The 19,117-nt window shown below is 41.3% G+C and overlaps 1 long non-coding RNA gene across 1 annotated transcript in view; it reads right to left on the reverse strand.

Moving 5' to 3' along the window:
• Positions 1 to 542: 542 nt before the first annotated feature.
• LOC125134063 (uncharacterized) overlaps positions 543 to 19,117 on the reverse strand; it is a 79,928-nt gene continuing 61,353 nt past the window's right edge. Inside the window, exon 3 of the long non-coding RNA XR_007136552.1 lies at positions 543 to 684. This is a non-coding gene — a long non-coding RNA (uncharacterized LOC125134063). The remainder of the gene's footprint in view (positions 685 to 19,117) is intronic.

The raw sequence follows: 19,117 nt of genomic DNA on the forward strand, positions 1-19,117 counted from the left end.
CTTTCAATGTCATACACCTTAAATGATTTTTTTGACGTAAAAGAATAGTATAAGGAGTAAAAATCTTAATTTTATGTAATTTTTATACAATTTCCCATAATAAAGAATACTGTGCTTAATAACAATGATTACTAGTTACTGTGTACTTGCACGAGCCAAACCCTCTTACATACATCATTTCATTTAATCCCCCCATAATCCTATTCCTTAATGTTGATAGATGAAGATGATTCACTAATAGATCCTAATCACGAGACTAGGTCAGAATTTCCAGGTCAGAGTCAGGACTTTAGGTAGAAATTGGTTGCAGAGGGCAGTGAGAGAGAGAGTCCAGAAGTACTGGTTCATTCACAAGATGCTCAGGACAGATAGTGGTACTGGAGCAAGGTGAGAGTCTGAGAGCAAGCTGGAGACACCATGTGGCCAGGGAACACATATGGGGACAAACATCCATTTACTCTGCAAACATTTACCAAACATCTCCCAACCCATGGAGCTTAGGATTAGACAGAGATGAGTACAGACGCCTCCCAGAACTGCCTACCTGAAGGACAAGGGGCTGGGGCATTCATCCACAGGCTTCAATCCTCTGTTGGTTGAGACTGACCTCAGGCACATCAACTCCTCGACATTTCCAAGACGGTTCTGCAGGAGCCAAGCAGACTCTGGAAGCTCATAAAGGTCCTGAGAGAAGAACACAGAAAGGAACTCTGTACTGCTGCTCTTCAGGTCAGATGCTGCCAGGTGATCTGAGCTTCCATAGAACTGTCCTCCACAGCTGTGGCTGAAATCAGAAGTGGACACAACATATAGGGCACCAGAAGTGTCTGCTACATGGAGCTCTGGGGTCTTAGGAGAACTCAAAGAAGGGTTGCCACTGAAAATTCCATGTGCCTATTTCCTCTTGTGATATCTAGACTTACTGTGTCCCTACTGCCATAAACACCTGGGAACATCAGCTTTTCTCACTGTTTTGGTACTTGACCCCTCTCTTGTATACAGATGAGTACCAAATCATACAGATTATGTATACAATAGGAGAAACATACTTTTAAATATTCCAAAATAAGGAATAGCATATTACTCCAGCAAATCATTTTAATAATTTTATAAATGAAGATATATTGGAAACAGAGGAGTATTATATTGCTTTATCCTGAAGTAATTATGTCTTTGGATCTGCAGTGCTTTTGAAAGAGTCCAGAATAACCCCTGAATTCTGACTAAAACTACCCAAACAAACCAGCTGTGGTAGCTATGGAGGTGCACTGCCCAGAGCTCCTTTCAAGGGAGAATGAGCCACAAGGAGTCCAGGCAGCTGGAAGCCTCCAGCTGCATAGGTTTAGGATGCACCCCAGTGTTCACACCAAGGCCAGAGTCTGCCAGGTCGGGTCCCGGACAATTAGCACACACAACAGGGGTAACGGAGTCCAACAGTTTCTGTCCAAGATGCTCCTCTAATGGATAATCTCTACTGTGGAGCTCCCCATCTGCACAGCTGAGTCTTTACTAGCTGAGGTTCCTCCTACCAACCTTCTTTCCTTCCCCCCCTCTTTCTGCACGTTCAGAACTTCACTGTGGCCTGAAGCCTTCAGAAGACAAAACTGACCCTGAGAGATGCAGTGCACCCTGTCTAGTCTCTCCCAGCAAATCCATGCTAGAGCTGGAAGTAAAATGCACAGATCTCCAAGCTCCTAGCACAATGCTCCATCCAATCACACAGACAATATCTTCTACTCATAGACATGGCAGCTGTCTCACTAGGTGCTCAGATAGCCAATTACACATCTTCGCATCTCCATCTGCTGTATTATAAAATTGAGAAGACATTTGCTTCACACCAGCCCCCACCAGGAATTGGGTGAAGAGGAATAAAATACTTCTTGTAGCTGGACGAAAAGCCATAAATAAACACAGAACTGTGCAGTCAGCTTTCACTTATCAGGGAAAACGGATGGGTGCGCTGGTGCAGATACATAGCCTGGGGCTTCCTTGACTGCCAGAGTTGCATCGAGACATCAAAACAGAAAGATGAGGCTGTGGGAGCTGAAAGGGAGCCCCAGATAAGCCTTGGGGAGAGTAACCCTGCTGAGCTGGGCCAATCTGGGCCAGCCCTCTTAATATGTGCTTTTTCAAACGGAAAAAGAGCATATGCAAGATGTCCACAGGTAAATGGCTTTTAAGCATCTCAAGAGATAGATGTTCAAGTTCACTCAAAATTACAGCAACACAAACCTAAACTAACAATGAGATAGCATCATAAATTCAAATCAGTAAAGACTGATTTGCAGTACTTATGGAGGTGTGTGAAAAAACTCTATTAATATAAATATAAACTGTGGACATTTCTCCAGAGGGCAATTTAGCAATCTCTACTAAAATGTAAAGTGTCTGTATACTTGGACCCAGACACTGTGCTTCTAAGATTTCATAATATAAATTTACTTGCACAAAAACACAGGTTGGTCATTATAGCATAACTTGAAATAGTCAGTCACTGGAAATAAACTAAATGTCAATAATTAGAAGGAAGGGAAAACAAACAATTAGTATCTAATGTGATGATGGGTACTAGAGAACTATGTAGCTGTGACACACAATGACAAGGATCTAATAGCATGATATGCAATAGTCACTAAACTATACAGTTAACAGAAAGAAAGATGGAGAAGTGGGTTTCCATGTGTTTAAAAATAAATATCTGCACACAAATTTATATATATAAATATATACATATATGCATATGCTTATATGTGCCAAGGATATTTTTGGAAGAAAACATAAGAGACTGCTTAAAAGTTGCAACTATTCTGAGAAGGGACTGATGGTAGGAAAGAGATGTCGTTTTCACTGTATAACTTTTATACTCTGTATATTTACCATGTCTTTGTCTTAGTAATTTGAAGGAAAAAACCTGTTAAAATGTGTTTTCTCCTCATAACACTGCTCATGGCAGCAAAAGTAAAAAAACAACATTAATAATAATAACAACCAATGTGAGATTTGCAATTTATAGTCCACATGACACTTTCCCATCCACTTCTTTAATGTGAGCAGAAAAGAATGATTTCTACCCTTGTTTTTTAAATAAGGAAGCTAGAGCCAAACGTAATGGGTGAGTTACCCAAGATCTTTGAAGAGACTGCTCTTACTTTTATCATTGCTCATATCCATATCTTCAAGGAAAGAATTGGTGGAAGAAGGATCCTGGTTTCCAGGCTTAAATCCTATGGTCTTTTTCTACATCTCCCTCTGCCTCCCAAGGAAGAAAATCATTGGTTTCCATTTTTAAAAGCAATGAAGCAACAATGAAGTTTTAAATAAGGGAAAGAAACAAATGTTGGGCAATACAGGAAAGGAAAGAGTCAAAAAGGCCTTTGGAGCTACTGCAGGTAGCCTGGGATGGAAAAGGGTGAGACAGCAGTGAAGAAAGATGACCCCAGATCCTGAGGAGCTGACTCTCATTAACTCTTGATTCTCTGTTGAAGCCTTCTCATCCCCTGATCCAAGGAGAAAAAGAACCCCATATCTGATCCTGTGCCCATATTTTCCCTATAGTTAGATACCTCTCCTCCCAAGAAAGCTTGCAGGGATTCCCTGAGGAATCAGAAGAGAGTTTCCAGGTGCTATTTGTCCACTGGAACAGGATGAAGAGAAAGATAATGGGGTGAGTTATTAACAGGGTTAAAAAAGAAGAATTTCTGTCCTTTGTTGCCTCAAGAACAACAACAATGCTATACCCATGAGATGAGATGATCTTGGACTGACCTCCCTGTTGCTGAATGGGCAGATCATTGCATGCACAGGCTCTTTTCTTTGCAATGATACTGAAATACTGAATTCTGTCTCAGTGTTCATAACACATCGGCAATGCCTGACCCTGGTGGAGAGAGGAGAATGTTCACAATTTGACAAATCTATTATTAAGCAGAAAGCCCAGTGATTTTAGCAAGAATCCCCACTGATACCCAATCACATTCCTCATCCTCCCACCCTTGACTCCTAACCAAATTCCTCTTAGTAACTTTTCAATCTCCCCTCACCCTACCTGTAGGCTGTAAATCCCTGGCTGTCCCTGTTGGATTCAAAGTTGACGTCAATCTCTCTCCCCTATTGCACTAGTCTTGAATAAAGTCTTCCTTGCCATTTTTAACAAGTGCCTCGTGTAACTTCTCTTCAGCATTACTCAAAATGTGGAGTACCAGCAGCATCAGCATCACTTGGAAGCTCATCAAAAATGCAGGCTCTCAGGGTACACCCCAGATTTGCTGAATCAGAATCTCCACTTTCACAAGATCCCTAGGTAGTCCGTACGGACATTAAAATTCAAAAAGTACTGTTTTTGTGAACACAGCCCCAATCCCTTCAATACCTGTGAGCCCTTAATTCTATACTTTTAGGATACTCCCCTTAGGGCCACGCACCCACAACCAGCTGAGGAGACTCACTGTCTTGTGCCTTGCCTCATTTTAACTCATACTTCCAAACTCTTCACTCACTCTCCCTTGGATTTCATTCCCCACGAGCCATGCCTCAAGCACGAGGTACTCTATCATTCCATTCTCTCTGGTTGCACAGGTCTGGGAAGGGGTGATTTGTTGAATCCTGAGGATAGTTCTGCCAGAGTAAAAGGCTCTGACCTGGGATGGAATATAAAATGGCCATCAGACTTGTAATATTTCCAAAGTTAACTTCTTGTTAGTATATATCCTCAGCCAGTGTGTTCCCCCTGCTCTGCCTTGAGGCCCCATTCTCTTATACTGTGTGGAACTAATATAGGGAGCAGGGTAATGGAACTGGTTTGCCAGGCACATAGTATTGATCATAATTTGATCTGATAAATCTAGATACTGGGAAAAAAGCTGACTATCTATTTAGGGCCAAGATGCCAAGTGAGCCTGAGAGGCTGCCAGGACAGACTTAAACAAGAGAATTACCCATTGTTTACCTGTTTATCTGAAATTCAAATTCAGCTGGGTGTCCTATACTTTATCTGGCAACTCTAGCTTGGCTCTCTCTGGAAACTTGTCAGTGCTCATGAGTTTGGGATCTATGTATCACAAGAAGGTAAGATTACTGGAGGAGACCTCTGATTACTCTCTTCTAATTGGGGACAGAAATTTTATCGGCAGGTTCACCCCTTTTACCACACTTCCCACTTCTTAAGTCAATGGGACCTATGGAGACAGGAGACCAAAGTCTGGATTTGGAGAAAATTGAAATATCATAATGAAAAGGATATTTTAGGAGTTCCCGTCGTGGCGCAGTGGTTAATGAATCCAACTAGGAACCATGAGGTTGCGGGTTCGGTCCCTGCCCTTGCTCAGTGGGTTAACAATCCGGCGTTGCCGTGAGCTGTGGTGTAGGTTGCAGACGCGGCTCGGATCCCGCGTTACTGCGGCTCTGGCATAGGCTGGCAGCTACAGCTCCGATTAGACCCCTAGCCTGGGAACCTCCATATGCCGCGGCAGCGGCCCAAGCAATAGCAAAAAAGACAAAAAAAAAGATATTTTAATTTGTATACACCTCTTTCAAAGCAGCCTCCTTTAATCCAGTCTTGAGATGTTTCATTGTCTGCTCAGGAGATATCATGAAATCACTAAAGTATTCTAAGATTTGGCAAACAAGATTCCCCATATTTCTTTCTTATGTTTCTTTTTGGATGCCAAGGAGATTGTAGATATACACCAATGACAAAATTATGATCTTTTCTCCTGTCTACTCCCCACTCCACCATTCAGCCCTCACCTTACCTGGTCAGAGAAATGGATGACTCCTCCAAGCCAAGTCATTGGCTCTTCCCTTCCTCGGGTTCTACTCCTATTCAGTCTAATACAATAGATGTGATGGATGAATTTCTGTGAGCTCCCTGAGGGCAGGAACATGCAGCCTAGACTGCCCTGACCCCTGTCCTGCTCATAGAGAGCCCTCTACAAATGCTGACTGAATGAGTTCTGTGTAATTTTCTCCTGAGTCTATAAGAGACCATAGCTGATATTTGACTTGAATACACTAGACTGTGATTGGAAATGAAAATGAAATGACACTGGATTGCCTGAAAATCCCTGCCAGGACTTGCAGTTACAGAAACTACTAACACTCTTTATGTTTCTTTTTACTTTTGAATGCACTCTGAAAAGATGTTCTTTGGCCTCTTACAGTACCAGTGCTTTTTAAATGGATGTATGCAAGTCCTCCCATGCCTTTTTTTTTTTCTTTTTAGGGCCGCACCAATGGCATACAGAGATTCCCAGGGTTAGGGGCTGAATAGGAGCTGTAGCTGCCAGCCTACACCACAGCCACAGCAACGCAGGATCCGAGCCGCGTCTGCAACCTACACCACAGTTCACGGAAATGCCGGATCCTTAACCCACTGAGCAAGGCCAGGGATGGAACCTGCATCCTCATGGATGTTGGTCAGATTCATTTCTGCTGAGCTCCGACAGGAATTCCCCATGCCTTTTTATAACCCACTGCAACTATTAACTTCAAAAAAAAAAATAGACTCTCATCTGCTATGATTTTAGCCATTTTCTTATTTGGAACTAGGAACTAGAAATAGCCCAGGAAGTAGGGCCTCCAACTTCTCAGGCAAGAGAGAAATAAAGACCTTTTCAAACTCTTTTATCAGACTTATGGAAGCCCAGGTCAAGAGTACTACCAATCACAGCCAGCTACGTGACTGCAGACCAGTTCAGAATAAGAAGCCAATTACACGGAGCCTTAAGTAGAATCACACAGAAGATTCCACGCTCATCCCTGCTGAGGTTCCAGGTCCCGCTGAGGCCCCGGAAGCCAGTGAGAGTCTCCAATGATATCTGAAGGTGTTCCCAAACCAGTTTATCCAGACCTCATGCTCTCCAAATCACACAATCCATCATGCCTAGGTGGGCTGCATTCTCCTCCTTCCAAGAACAGGGCACAGGCTAAGTGGTCCTGAGAAGAGAGGGTTTCTATCTATAAGATCCACCAACCTAACTCTCTATTCCCAGTGTCTTTCCAGAAATATACTCATTATTCAAGCATGAGAAAGCAGACTCCTTTTGGCAGTGGACACAGGCCAATCTGTCTGCCCTATATCCATACCACCCCCCACCCCGTCATTCAGATGCGTCAACCACAGCCCCCTAAACCACTTCTCTAAGAGAGATGACGGTCCTCAACCAGGCCAGTCATTCTCCTGTCACAGTGGTCGATTCAAGAAGAGAGGGTGTGACCCCAGGTGGGCTACCCAGAGCTCTTCCCTGGCACTGATTCACAGACGTTTACCCAAAAACAGGCTCTCTCTCCCACTGGTGGGTAGCTGAACACGGAGGATGGGGATTTGTGGCTATAAGCCAAGATCTGCCACAGAGAAAAGCCAAAGAAAGGAAAAAAGGTAAGAAATGAGGAGACATACATAAATCTTATTGCCAAGGCGTAATTCTTTAGATCTTCCTTTGATCCTCAGAACTATTCCATTCTCCGTTTCCTTCTTTTGCTTAAGATAGTTGAATTTAAGTTTTTATAGCTTAACAACAAGAAGCATCATGATTAGCAGACTCTCTGACTTTCCCTCCAACCTAGGTAGAGACTTGAAGACATACGGTCCCCTCTTAATCATTTCAGGATGACGGGGGTCAGAATAAAAGGAAGAAGAATATATGAAACTGCAGACTAATGGCTGCAGAGGATGGCTGTGGATGGCTGAGGAAAGCCCTCCTGAATGATAAAATAAATAATAACCCCAACAACAATGATAACAACTAACGTTTTTAGGCACCTCTGGCCATGGCCCCGGCCATGCTGAAGTGACCCTATCCCCCAGGTAAAAGCCAATAGATGAAACATGGGCAAAACCTTGACTAAACTAAGTATCAAAGAACTAAGCTGAAACATCAGCCAGCATCGGGGTACTAGGCTGTCATTTTAGGGTGTTGCAAAACGGACCAAATGAAAGAAGAGGAGCTGTAGGAAAGAAGAATGAAGCAGTTACTTCTACAGAGAGTTGGAACAAAGACAGGAAAGTAGGTCCCCAATGTCAGCTACCAAAATGCCCCAATTTATGTTCTGCAATTGAGGTAGGTAGTATTGTCCTACGCCTGCTTAACAACCTTCCTTTCTTATTTAAAATGCTTTATTTTTTTTCTGACCTGGTACAGCAGTACAAAAACTTTATTACTTCAACAGTTGGCACCTGAGATTATATTCTATTCTATTCTGTTGCATTTGTTTGCTTTTTAGAAGAACCCATCTTTATTAAAAATCATACTTTGGTAGTTTCCTTTGGAGTGAAGAAAGTGAGATCCCAAACCTGGCATATAAGGAAAATTAGAAATAAAGAGGTAAACTTTGCCGCAGAAAAAAAAAATTCAAAATACGGGAGGTAAGCCGAGAGATAAGAGAGACAGGACCAAACACGGCAGGAAGCTGGAACCTGTAGAGTAAGGGTGCCAGTGAAAATTTCTCTTGGCATAATGGCCAGGGAAGTTTTAAGGACAGGATATCAAATCTATATTTTTAAATTTTTTGCATTTAAGACATGTTAACATCTTCTGTATCTTCAATCTTTAATAAAGTCTGACAATACACATGGGTAGGCAAAAAGAAGGAAACAGGCTGAGTACCATAGCATGGTTATGAGCAAAGAAGATGGTGGCCAGAGATGAAAGGTCGTGAGCTCATCAGCAAGAGAAACCCAGACCAGGAAACAAGACAACAACCACCACCCCCAACCAGGTATTTACAGAAATCTTAGGGAGAACAACGGCTTCTTCATAGGATGTGGAACAGATGTCTTCAGACAATTAACCTAAAACCCCAGGTTTCCAAAGCCCTGTGCCTATGCCTCTATTCCTGAAGTGAACACTAGACTGTACACTCACAGGCCTGCAGACTCATGAACTTCAGCTCTATGAGAGCAGGGTCATGTTTTACTCATCCCAGTACCTGGCACAATGCCTACAAGGCATTTTTTAAAATTGATAATAAACTCTATTTTTGGAACATTTTTAGATTTATAGAAAAGTTGCAAAGATAGTACAGAGTCGCCATAAACCTCACAGTTTCCCTATTATGAACATCTCCCATTAGTATGATACATTTATCACAATTTATGAACCAATATTCCGACAGTATTATTATCTAAATCCCATACTTTATTCAGATTACCTTCGTTTTTACCTAACATCCTTATATTTTCCAGGACCCCATCCAAGATACCACATTACATTTAGTCATCATGCCTCTTCAGGCTTCTCTTGGCTGTGACAGTTTCTCAGAATTTCCTTGTTTTTGATGACTTTGACAGTTTGGAGGAGTGCTGCTAAGGTGTTCTGTAGAATGTCTCACAATTGCAATTTGTCTAATGATTTTCTCATGAGTAGACCAGCGTTACAGGTTTGGGGAAGGAAGACCCCGGAGGTAAAATGCCATTGTCATCATGTCTATCAGGAGTACACAGAGCAGGAGTCATCACTGTTGATTTTGACTTTAATCATCTGACTGAGGTTGTGTTCGTCAGCTTTCTCACTGTAAAGTTACTCTCCCCCAACTCACTCCATCTTTTCCATACTTTACTCTTGAAAAGAAGTCACGATGCAAAGGCCCACACTATGAGAATAAATAGTTATACTCCACCTCCTTGAAAGTACATTATCTCCATAAGATATTTTGATTTTTTTGGCAGAGGATATTTGTATATTCTTACCACAACCTCCATTTATTTTATTTATTTATTTATTCAATCATTTTTTCCATCAGTATGAATAAATGGATATTGATTTGTAATCCAATGCGATTTAATTTTTTTGATCAAATTGTCCCAGATTTGGCCATTGGAAGTTCATTCAGCTGGCTTCTATGTCCCTCTGAAATATCCCCATCACTGTGGAGGTTTTGGGGTTTTTTTTTTAGGGCCGTACTTGCAGCATATGGAAGTTCCCAGGCTAGGGGTCAAACTGGAGCTACAGCTGCCAGCCACAGCCCCAGCCCCAGCCCCAGCCACAGCAACACCAGATCCGACCAACATCTCTGACCTACACCACAACTCATGGCAACACTGGATCCTTAACCCACTGAACCACTGAGGGAGGCCAGGGATCAAACCCAAGTCATCATGGATACTAGTTGGGTTTGTGAACCACTGAGCCATGACAAGAACTCCTACTGTGGAAGTTTTGTTTGTTTGTTTAGCACTTTCTTACTTTCTGGCACTACAAGATGCTTTAGGTGCATCTAGTAGTCCCTGTCCCAGACTTTTTTTTTCCTGCCCCAGTTTTAGAACCCAAGAGGAACTGGTTTATCATATTGGGGAATGGTATTAGAAACCATGATATAGGTACCAAGTATTCATTATTCCTGGGTACTGTTGCTGGCCCTCCCCACTGACCAAGCAAGGAAACAAATGTATACATAAACTCAGATATAGACAGATCTCTATAAACATATCGATCTGTGACCATTCCTACCTACATTAAGCTAAATGAGTTCATACTGATATCTCCACTTCTAATCCACCACCACATGACTCATTCTAGCTTCCTCTCTTGCTTAACTATAAACTTCTACTCTAATATCAAGAAACCTGGTCCCCTTACCCACCATCCACTTATTTAATTGTTCACTTCCAGTATCAATGTATAGCATTATTGGGATTATTAACCCATACTCCCATAACTTTATCATTTTAAACAAACTTATCATGTCCAATTTGTCGATTTTTTTTCATGAATCATGCTTTTAGTGTTGTATCCAAAAACTCATTGCCAAATCAAAGGTCACCTATCTTCTAGAAGCTTTCCAGTTTGAGGTTTACATTTAAGTCTATAATCCATTTTTTAGTTAATTTTGTGAATGGTACAAGGGCTGTGTCCAATTGGCTTTGTATTTGTCTTTTGGTTTTTGTTTTGCTTTGCATGTGGACATCTAAGAGATCCAGCACCATTTGTTGAAAAGATTCTTTTCCTTAAATTGCCTTTCCTCCTGTCAAAGATTAGTTTACTATATTTATACCTATCTATTTCTGGGCTCTCTATTCTGTCTCAATGATCTATTTGTCTATTCTTTTGCCAAACCATGCTATCTTGATTGCTATAGCTTTATATTGTCTTAAAGTTGTGTTGTGTCAGTTCTCGATCTTTGTTCTTCTAATATTGTGTTAGCTATCCTAGGTCTTGTGCCTCTTTGTATGAACTTCAGCATCAGTCAATATCCATAAAATAACTTGCTAAAATTTTAATAGCAATTTCATTTAATCTATAGATTAACTAGGAAAGAACTGACGACAATATTGAGTCTTCAGTGCATGAACAAGGAATATCTATCCATTCATTTAGATCTACGATTTCTTACATCAGAGTTTTTTAGTTTCCCACACATAGTTTCTATGTATAGTTCTATTTATACCTGCTAGATTTCCACTTAAGTATTTCATTTGAGGGGGTGGGTCCTATTGTAAATGTTACTTTATTCACTGTAAGTTCCAATTATTCATTTCAGTATATAGGAAAATATGGACTTCTGATTATTGCCTTGTACTCTATGACCTTGCTAGATCACTTATTAAAGAGTTTTTATATATTTTTTGTGATTTTACTAGATAGACAATCATGTTATCTGAAAACAGAGACAGTTTTATTTTTTCCTTCCCAATTTGCATATATTTTGTTTCCTTTTCTTGTCTTATTGCACTACCAAGGACTTCTGGTAAAATGTTCACTGGGGTGGTGAATGTGACTGTTAATTTTTTGTGCTAACTTGCTTGCCCATGGGGTCCCCAGATTAAACATTATTTCTGGTTATGTTTGTAAAGGGTGTTTCCAGATGAGATTAGTATCTGAATCAGTGGACTCAGTAAACTGCCCTCTCCAGTGTGGGTAGGCATCATCTAAACTTTCCAGGACTGAAGAGAACAAAAGGCAAAGGAAGGAAGATTTCACCTTTTTTCCTGCCTTACTGGTAGAGCTGGAACATCTCATCTCACCTCCTCTGGCCCTCACACTGGGATTTACACCATGAGTTCCCCTAGTTCTCAGGCATTTGGACTCATGCTAAATTACAGCTTTTCTGGGTCTCCAGCTACAGCAGCAGACTGTGGGACTTCTCAGCCTCCATAATCATATGTACCAAGTCCTGACAGTAAATCTCCTTTTAGAGACAACGCATATCCTACTGGTCCTATTTCTCTGGGAAATCTTGATTAAAAATGGTGAGAAAAGACCCCTTTGCCTTGTTCTCAAACTTAAGGGGAAAGCATTCAGTTTCTTAATATTAAGTATGATGTAGGTTTTCATGAATATTCTTTATCAAGTTGAGGAATTTCTCCCCTATTCCTAGTTTGCTGAGATTTTTATCCTAAACAGATGCATCACTAGGTTCTTCCGAGGGATGACTTGTAGCCCGTTATCCATCAAGGGATGCCCCAGCTGCAGACAGCCACAGTGCCCAAAGGAACATTCTTCCTGGGGTAGCCTACATTCAGTGACTAACAGAAGCATGATGTAAAGACGCAGCCATTTCAGCCCAATTAGGGTCAACTCTGATGGATGATATATGTTCAGAACCCCACATGGAGTCTGGGAAAGCTGCACCAGGCTTGTATCACAATTGAACTTTTCCTTTTGCCCAACACTGCTTCTTCCCTCTCCCTTCCTGCACACTAAATTCTACCTTGATGCCTATTTCCAATAACTCAACTTGTGACTCTCAGAGCAAAATCACTGTCCATACTACTTCATAAAAGACATAATTAACACTGCTGTATGTTGTACATAAAAGTTGTTATGAGAGTAAATCCTAAGAGTTGTTGTCACACAGGAAAACATTTTTTTTCTATTTCTTTAATTCTGCATTTTTAAGAGATGATGGAGATTCACTAAACTTACTGTGGTAATCAGTTCATGACGTATGGCTTAAATTTATACAGTGCTGTATGTCAATTACATCTCAATAAAACTGGAAGGGGGAGTTCCCTTCATGGCTCAGTGGTAATGAACCTGACTAGTATCCATGAGGATATGGGTTCAATCCCTGGCCTCGCTCAGTGGGTTAAGGATCCAGTGTTGGAGTTCCCGTTGTGGCACAGCAGTTAACGAATTCAACTAGAAACCATGAGGTTTCAGGTTCGATCCCTGGCCTTGCTCAGTGGGTTAAGGATCTGGCGTTGCCATGAGCTGTGATGTAGGTCACAGACGAAGCTAGGATTCCGCGTTGCTGTGGCTGTGGTGTAGGCCAGCAGCTGCAGCTCCGATTAGACCCCTAGCCTAGCAACCTTCATATGTCACGAGAATGACCCTGGAAAATGGAAAAAGACCAAAAAAAAAAAAAAAGGATCCAGTGTTGCCATGAGCTGCAGTGTAGGTCACTGATGTGGCTTGGATCTGGCATTGCTGTGGTGTAGTCCTGCAGCTCTGATTTGATCCCTAGCCTGGGACCTTCCATTTGCCACAGGTGTGGCCCTTAAAAAAAAAAAAAGTGAATTTTTTTCCTTACCAGACCATCAACTTCACAAAAAGAAATTCAGAAGTAGAGGCAGAATGATAGGAAAGAATTTCTCTCCCCATTCGGTTATTACTTGAGAGTACTAATTTTTTTGGTGTTTTCAGGACCACACCTGCAGTACATGGAGATTCCCAGGCTAGGGGTTGAATCGGAGCTATAGCTGCTGGCCTACACCACAGCCACAGCGACACCAGATCCAAGCCACATCTTTGACCTACACCACAGCTCACGGCAAAGCTGGCACCTTATTCACTGAGCGAGGCCAGGGATTGAACCTGCGTCCTCATGGATGCTAGTCAGATTTGTTTCCGCTGAGCCTCAACAGGAACTCCAAGTGCTAAATTGTAATGCTTGGCTGCAGGGTCTGTAGACATTTATCATTATAAGTCAACAGACTCTCCCAGGGCTCCTTGTCCATATCACAATATAATGCAGCCACGACAGACATTCTTAGACTCTGAAATGACCTGGCTTCTACTCCAAGACAAAGGAAAAATCCAAGTGGACAGAAGTTACAAGCAGAAAGTCTCTTCCACTGAAGAAAACACCAGACCCAAAGCCAAAGAGTTCATCAAAGGGGTTCCAAAGACAAAGTTCAAGTTGGAATCAGAGAGTTGTCACGAATGACTCTAGTTCAGGATCACATCAAACAGAATGCTACCACTTGGAACAGCACCTTGCATGTAAGAGTATATGCTCAATAAATATCTGATGAATGAATTAATGAATACCAATTTGGAATTAGGAGTACTGGCTCCTGGTCCCAGCTTTGGACACACAGTACATTATTAAGAGCCAATGCTAAAACTATAATAAGGCTATGTTTCATTTCCATATATTCAACTTCCAAACAATGCGCATGTTGATACTTCATTGATTTAATGCCATAAATAAGAGCTTTCTAAATCCTGTACATGGTTAGCCATTTCATAGTAGTGCCGCTGGCCAGATGCATCCCCATTTTTAAGGTAAAGCAATGTTTGTGCAATCACATGAATATTTATTGCATTTTTCCCTTATTAGGTTACAAAAATGAGTGGAGAAAGGAAAAATGAAAGTGCTGATACCCGTGATAAAAAGCAGAGGTCTCATTAACTCAATGCAATTGAGACAAAGACAGAAATCATTAGGCCTGTGGAAAGTGATAAGTCATTAGCCTCAATCAGATGCTCATTGACTTCAAGCTGGTCAACCTTCTAAAAGGAATGAATAAAATGAAAGAATATGCATGAAATATATGAATCATCAAGGATGATGCCTAAAAGGCAAAGTGTTATGAGAGCTATTTGTGTTTTTTTCAGCTCTCTGGTAACAGAACCCACATGAAATCTTGTTTAAGTTTTATACATATAACTTGCCACAAGTTTTCAGGAGACCACTATGTGCAAAATCAGGGGAATGCCTAAATTAACGTATGGACTTTTATGGAGTTGTTGTATATCTTACATTAGACAAGGAAATCTGTGACTGCAAAACCAGTCCATAATATTTAGATTTATCTTGCCATTTGTATAAGTACAAATATACTGTAATTTTGTTGGCCTAATACCAATAGATACAGATAGACAGGTACAGGTGTAAGTATAAATGTGGGTGTGGGTATGGGTACAGGTATGGGCACCTTAGCATACCCTTTTTCCAGAATGTGGTTCAAGAGAAAGGGGTGTTTTTGTAGTTTTTTAAGTGGGGGTTGGGGGAGTCTGAGAGGGACAACAGGATATGGAAGACAGAAAGGAGGAAGAGAGATTCCTCGGCCTAATTCCCAGACCCTCCTCTATCTTCCTTCAGAGCTAGATCATCCTACTTACTCTGCTTCGCCTTAACCTCCAGGCCACCATCCCTTCTATTAAGGCCTGAACCCAGCTACCCTAGGGTCATGCATTTTAATCAGGACTTTGGCCCCCAATTATCCTACCTGGAGAGATACAAGTCCAGAAAGTAAAGGAAGCTCAGCTTTCAGCCTGGTCATCTATCAGGTGGAAGAGTATTTTAGGATGATCCGTAGATGAGGACAGTAGACTCTTAACACTTCTTAATAAAATAAAATAGTAAAAATGTAGCCACTTCAATATTCTTAAGTGGAATTCCCTTTATGGCTCAGCAGTAACAAAGCCAACTAGTATCCATGAGGACACAAGTTCAATCCCTGGCCTTGCTCAGTGGGTTAAGGATCTAGCGTTGCCATGAGCTGCAGGGTAGGTTGCAAACATGGCTTGGATCTGGCGTTGCTGTGACTGTGGCTTTGGCTGGCAGCTATAGCTCCGATTCAACCTCTAACCAGGGAATTTTCATGTGCTGCACATGCAGCGCTAAAAAGACTCTGTGTGTGTGTGTATACATATATATTTTACTTAATAAAAATTTTTAAAATATAAATATATTTTCTCTTAAGTAAATACTGAAAAAGCCTTACTGTCATTGTGCTCTGATATTTCACTGAAATGAAAGCATTTAAAGAATGTACAGTACGCGTTTTTCCATTCGCAAATTTAACATCCATGGTTTTGACAATTTTAGAGAGATTCTGGAGGACTATGATATGTAGCAATTTGTAATTTTGCAAAGGCACTAATTTGAATCATCCCCACTGTGAGCAGGTATGTGGAGAATTACTCATTTAGGTGGTGAGTGAGCCAGTACCTGCACTGGATATTAGTTTGTTTCTCAAGGGTACTTTTCATAAATCTTGGAAGTTTAAGGACAAATACCAAGAGTCTACTGTATAGCTTAATACTACTAGATTTTAGAATCATTACGTGCAAAAATGCAAACTGTCTCCCATACAACAGATAAATCTCATTAGGACAACTATACCTGAATATGAGGACCACTTGCAGGTGCCCAGAATGGTCAAAACCAGGCAACCCATCTCTATTTTACATCCTGCCAGGGCACTGGGCATAATAATTGGCATAAAAATCTAGCATTAAGTTGTTTGCATCATATGAACATTGACAGTTAAAAATATTTTTATTACCTGTACTGAATACTGGTATGCTTCTCCATCTATGGTAGACACTGTTATTGCCTGCACTGTCCATCCTCCACCTCTTTCTTGATAACACCCCCTTAATGTTGTCCGTGGCAGCATTAAATCCAGTCCCCATTTTATCCACTTCCCTTTTGTCTAGGGGTGCACTACGAATCCAATTCTGGGTAAAGAGATATAAGAGGAAGCCATCTAGAGAACTTCCAGAAAGTTTTTGCTTTCCTACAAAAGGAAGAGATATGGCCAAAACAATTTTCACCCCTTCTTCCTGCCTTGAATATGGACATGATGTCTAGAGATGTGGCAGCCTTCTTGCAACCATGAGGCAACAAGCAACAGAGAAAAGCCAGGAAAACTGCAGTGATGATGGGTCTTGACATTTTTGAGCCACTGAACCAACACTATCAGACCTCTTTGTGTAAGAAAAATAAAATTCTCTAAACCAGTGTAAATCAGCAAATCTTTTTCTATAGGCTGAACAAATACAAATACACCATTTATAAAAAAACATAAACTTTGAATACATGATTCCTACAGGCTCTCAAGTCCCAAATTCCATAACCATAAAAATTTGAGATTCTTTGAGTGGTAAGGTCTATTCAGATTCCCTCACTTTACTCTTCTAACTGGGACATAGAGCTTCGAAATGATTCTTCCCTTCAATTTTTGCCACAATTCTTTTACTGAGTGCTCATACTCCAAGAGAAAGACTTTTTATCTACGATATGTCACATCTCCTATCTGTCTCATTTCGATGTCACATATTCATTACCAATGAATTATTTCAGGAAGCAGATGAATCCTCAGGAAGGACGGGCAAAAGCTGCTAGTTGTTTTCTGAATCATATGTGAATCCAGGGCAGCCTAAAGCTTCAGAAAAGGGAACACAATGAGTGTAAAAAAATAAGTGTAAAAAAGCAGGGCCCCTCCATAGTTCCTATGATGAGGCTATGGATGTGCTATTGAATACTAAGCTAAGTAAATGCTTTTCTAGGAGCTCCACCAACTAGGAAGACATAAAGATGGTTCTTCAACCTATAGGGTAGTAGAATTTAACTCAATTATACTAACATTTTTGAAAGCACCTACTACAGGTCAGATCCTGTGAGAGGAACCAGGGACATAAAACGATGGAATTCCTGCTGTGGCACAGTGGGTTAAGAATTTGACTACAGCGGCTCAATCTCCAGCTCAGCACAGTGGGTTAGAAGATCTGGCGTTGCCACAGGTTGCCACAGTTGTGGCATAGGTCATAGCTGCAGCTCAGATTCAATCCCTGGCCTGGGAAATTCCACATGCTGAGGGTGTGGCCAGAAAAAAGAGAGAGAGAGAGGTGATGCCAGGATCATGCTCTAGTATAAGACCTGTGCTCCTTTACCTAATAGGAATTCTCCATCTTCATTCTTTATCCAGGTAAGGATGTAATAACTCCATCATCCTTGGGGTTCCAATGTCTTTCCGTTTGTATTACTAAGCCAGATGCTGTTTACTGTACCTCATGCTGAGGGTGCTGGGAGAGGGAGAAAGGTAAGTAGGCTTGTTAACTTACCATTCATCCTCAGCCTATGCCATTCTGTAGGCAGGATGCCCAGCCTGGATGTCAACTTTTTACAAACAACAATTGAAACTGTCAGTTATCTTGATGAGCAGCGCTCCAGTGAAAGAACAGGATAATTGGGGGGTGAAGTGTTAGTGAGCTAATTTTTTTCACCAGCAACAAGAATAAAACATCTTTCTGGGGATAATGTATTTATTGTTATCATTTGGTATGTAGCACAGAAATCCAAAATAATACAAAGACCAAAAATAACAAATTCCTCAGCTTTTAGAAGCAGCACAACATACAATCTATCAGGTTTTAAAAAAGAGAGAGAGAGAGATTCCTGGAACCCCATTTCTTTCTTTATGAGCTTTTTTTTTTGGAGGGGGGTGCTGATTTTAAACAGAAAATCCCTGATGCTTATTTTTTGGTTGGGTATTTGTATGCTTAAATACAAGGCATCAGGACTATAAAAAGACCCCTGTGTTTAAGCCTCAAGGCGAAGATGATATGAATCTAAATGATCCATGACATTGTCCTCTAACACTCTGGGTGACTCATTATTCAGTGAACCAACATGTAACTTTTCTACCCCTTCTAGTGTATAAACTTAAGACCTCAGCAACCTGCCCACTCCTGACCATCCTTTAAAATCCAACTCCAATAGAGGCTTCCCTACCGTCCCCAGTAACACTGTTTCTTTCCTCCAGGTCCATCCCTCTCTCACCTGGCCCTTCCCAAACTGTCTCCTAACTGCTCTTTACCTCTGTCTTCCCTCTAGATGAGGACTAAATTGGTTCACCTTTGTGCTGCAGAGCCCTGTACAGTTTCTAGCACATGGAATATCCTCAGTAAAGTTCTTGGGGAATGGGGAAAAGAAGGAAGGAATGTAGGGAGAGTGGAACATCTTGGTGAGGGCTTAGCACTCAGAGATCAAGAGCTCCACAGTAGAACCAAGTGAATGGCTCTGGCTCCCCAGGACCCAGCAGAGGGCAGCAGAGAACTAAGGAGCAAAAGCTAACTCCTTGGAATAAGGTTCTCCTAAGATCGCCAAGGGGAAAGGCCACATAGCAGGGAGGGAGGACAAGTCCTGCGACACCAAAAATGAG

Source organism: Phacochoerus africanus, chromosome 8 (assembly GCF_016906955.1).
Source record: "Phacochoerus africanus isolate WHEZ1 chromosome 8, ROS_Pafr_v1, whole genome shotgun sequence".
NCBI lineage: Eukaryota > Metazoa > Chordata > Mammalia > Artiodactyla > Suidae > Phacochoerus > Phacochoerus africanus.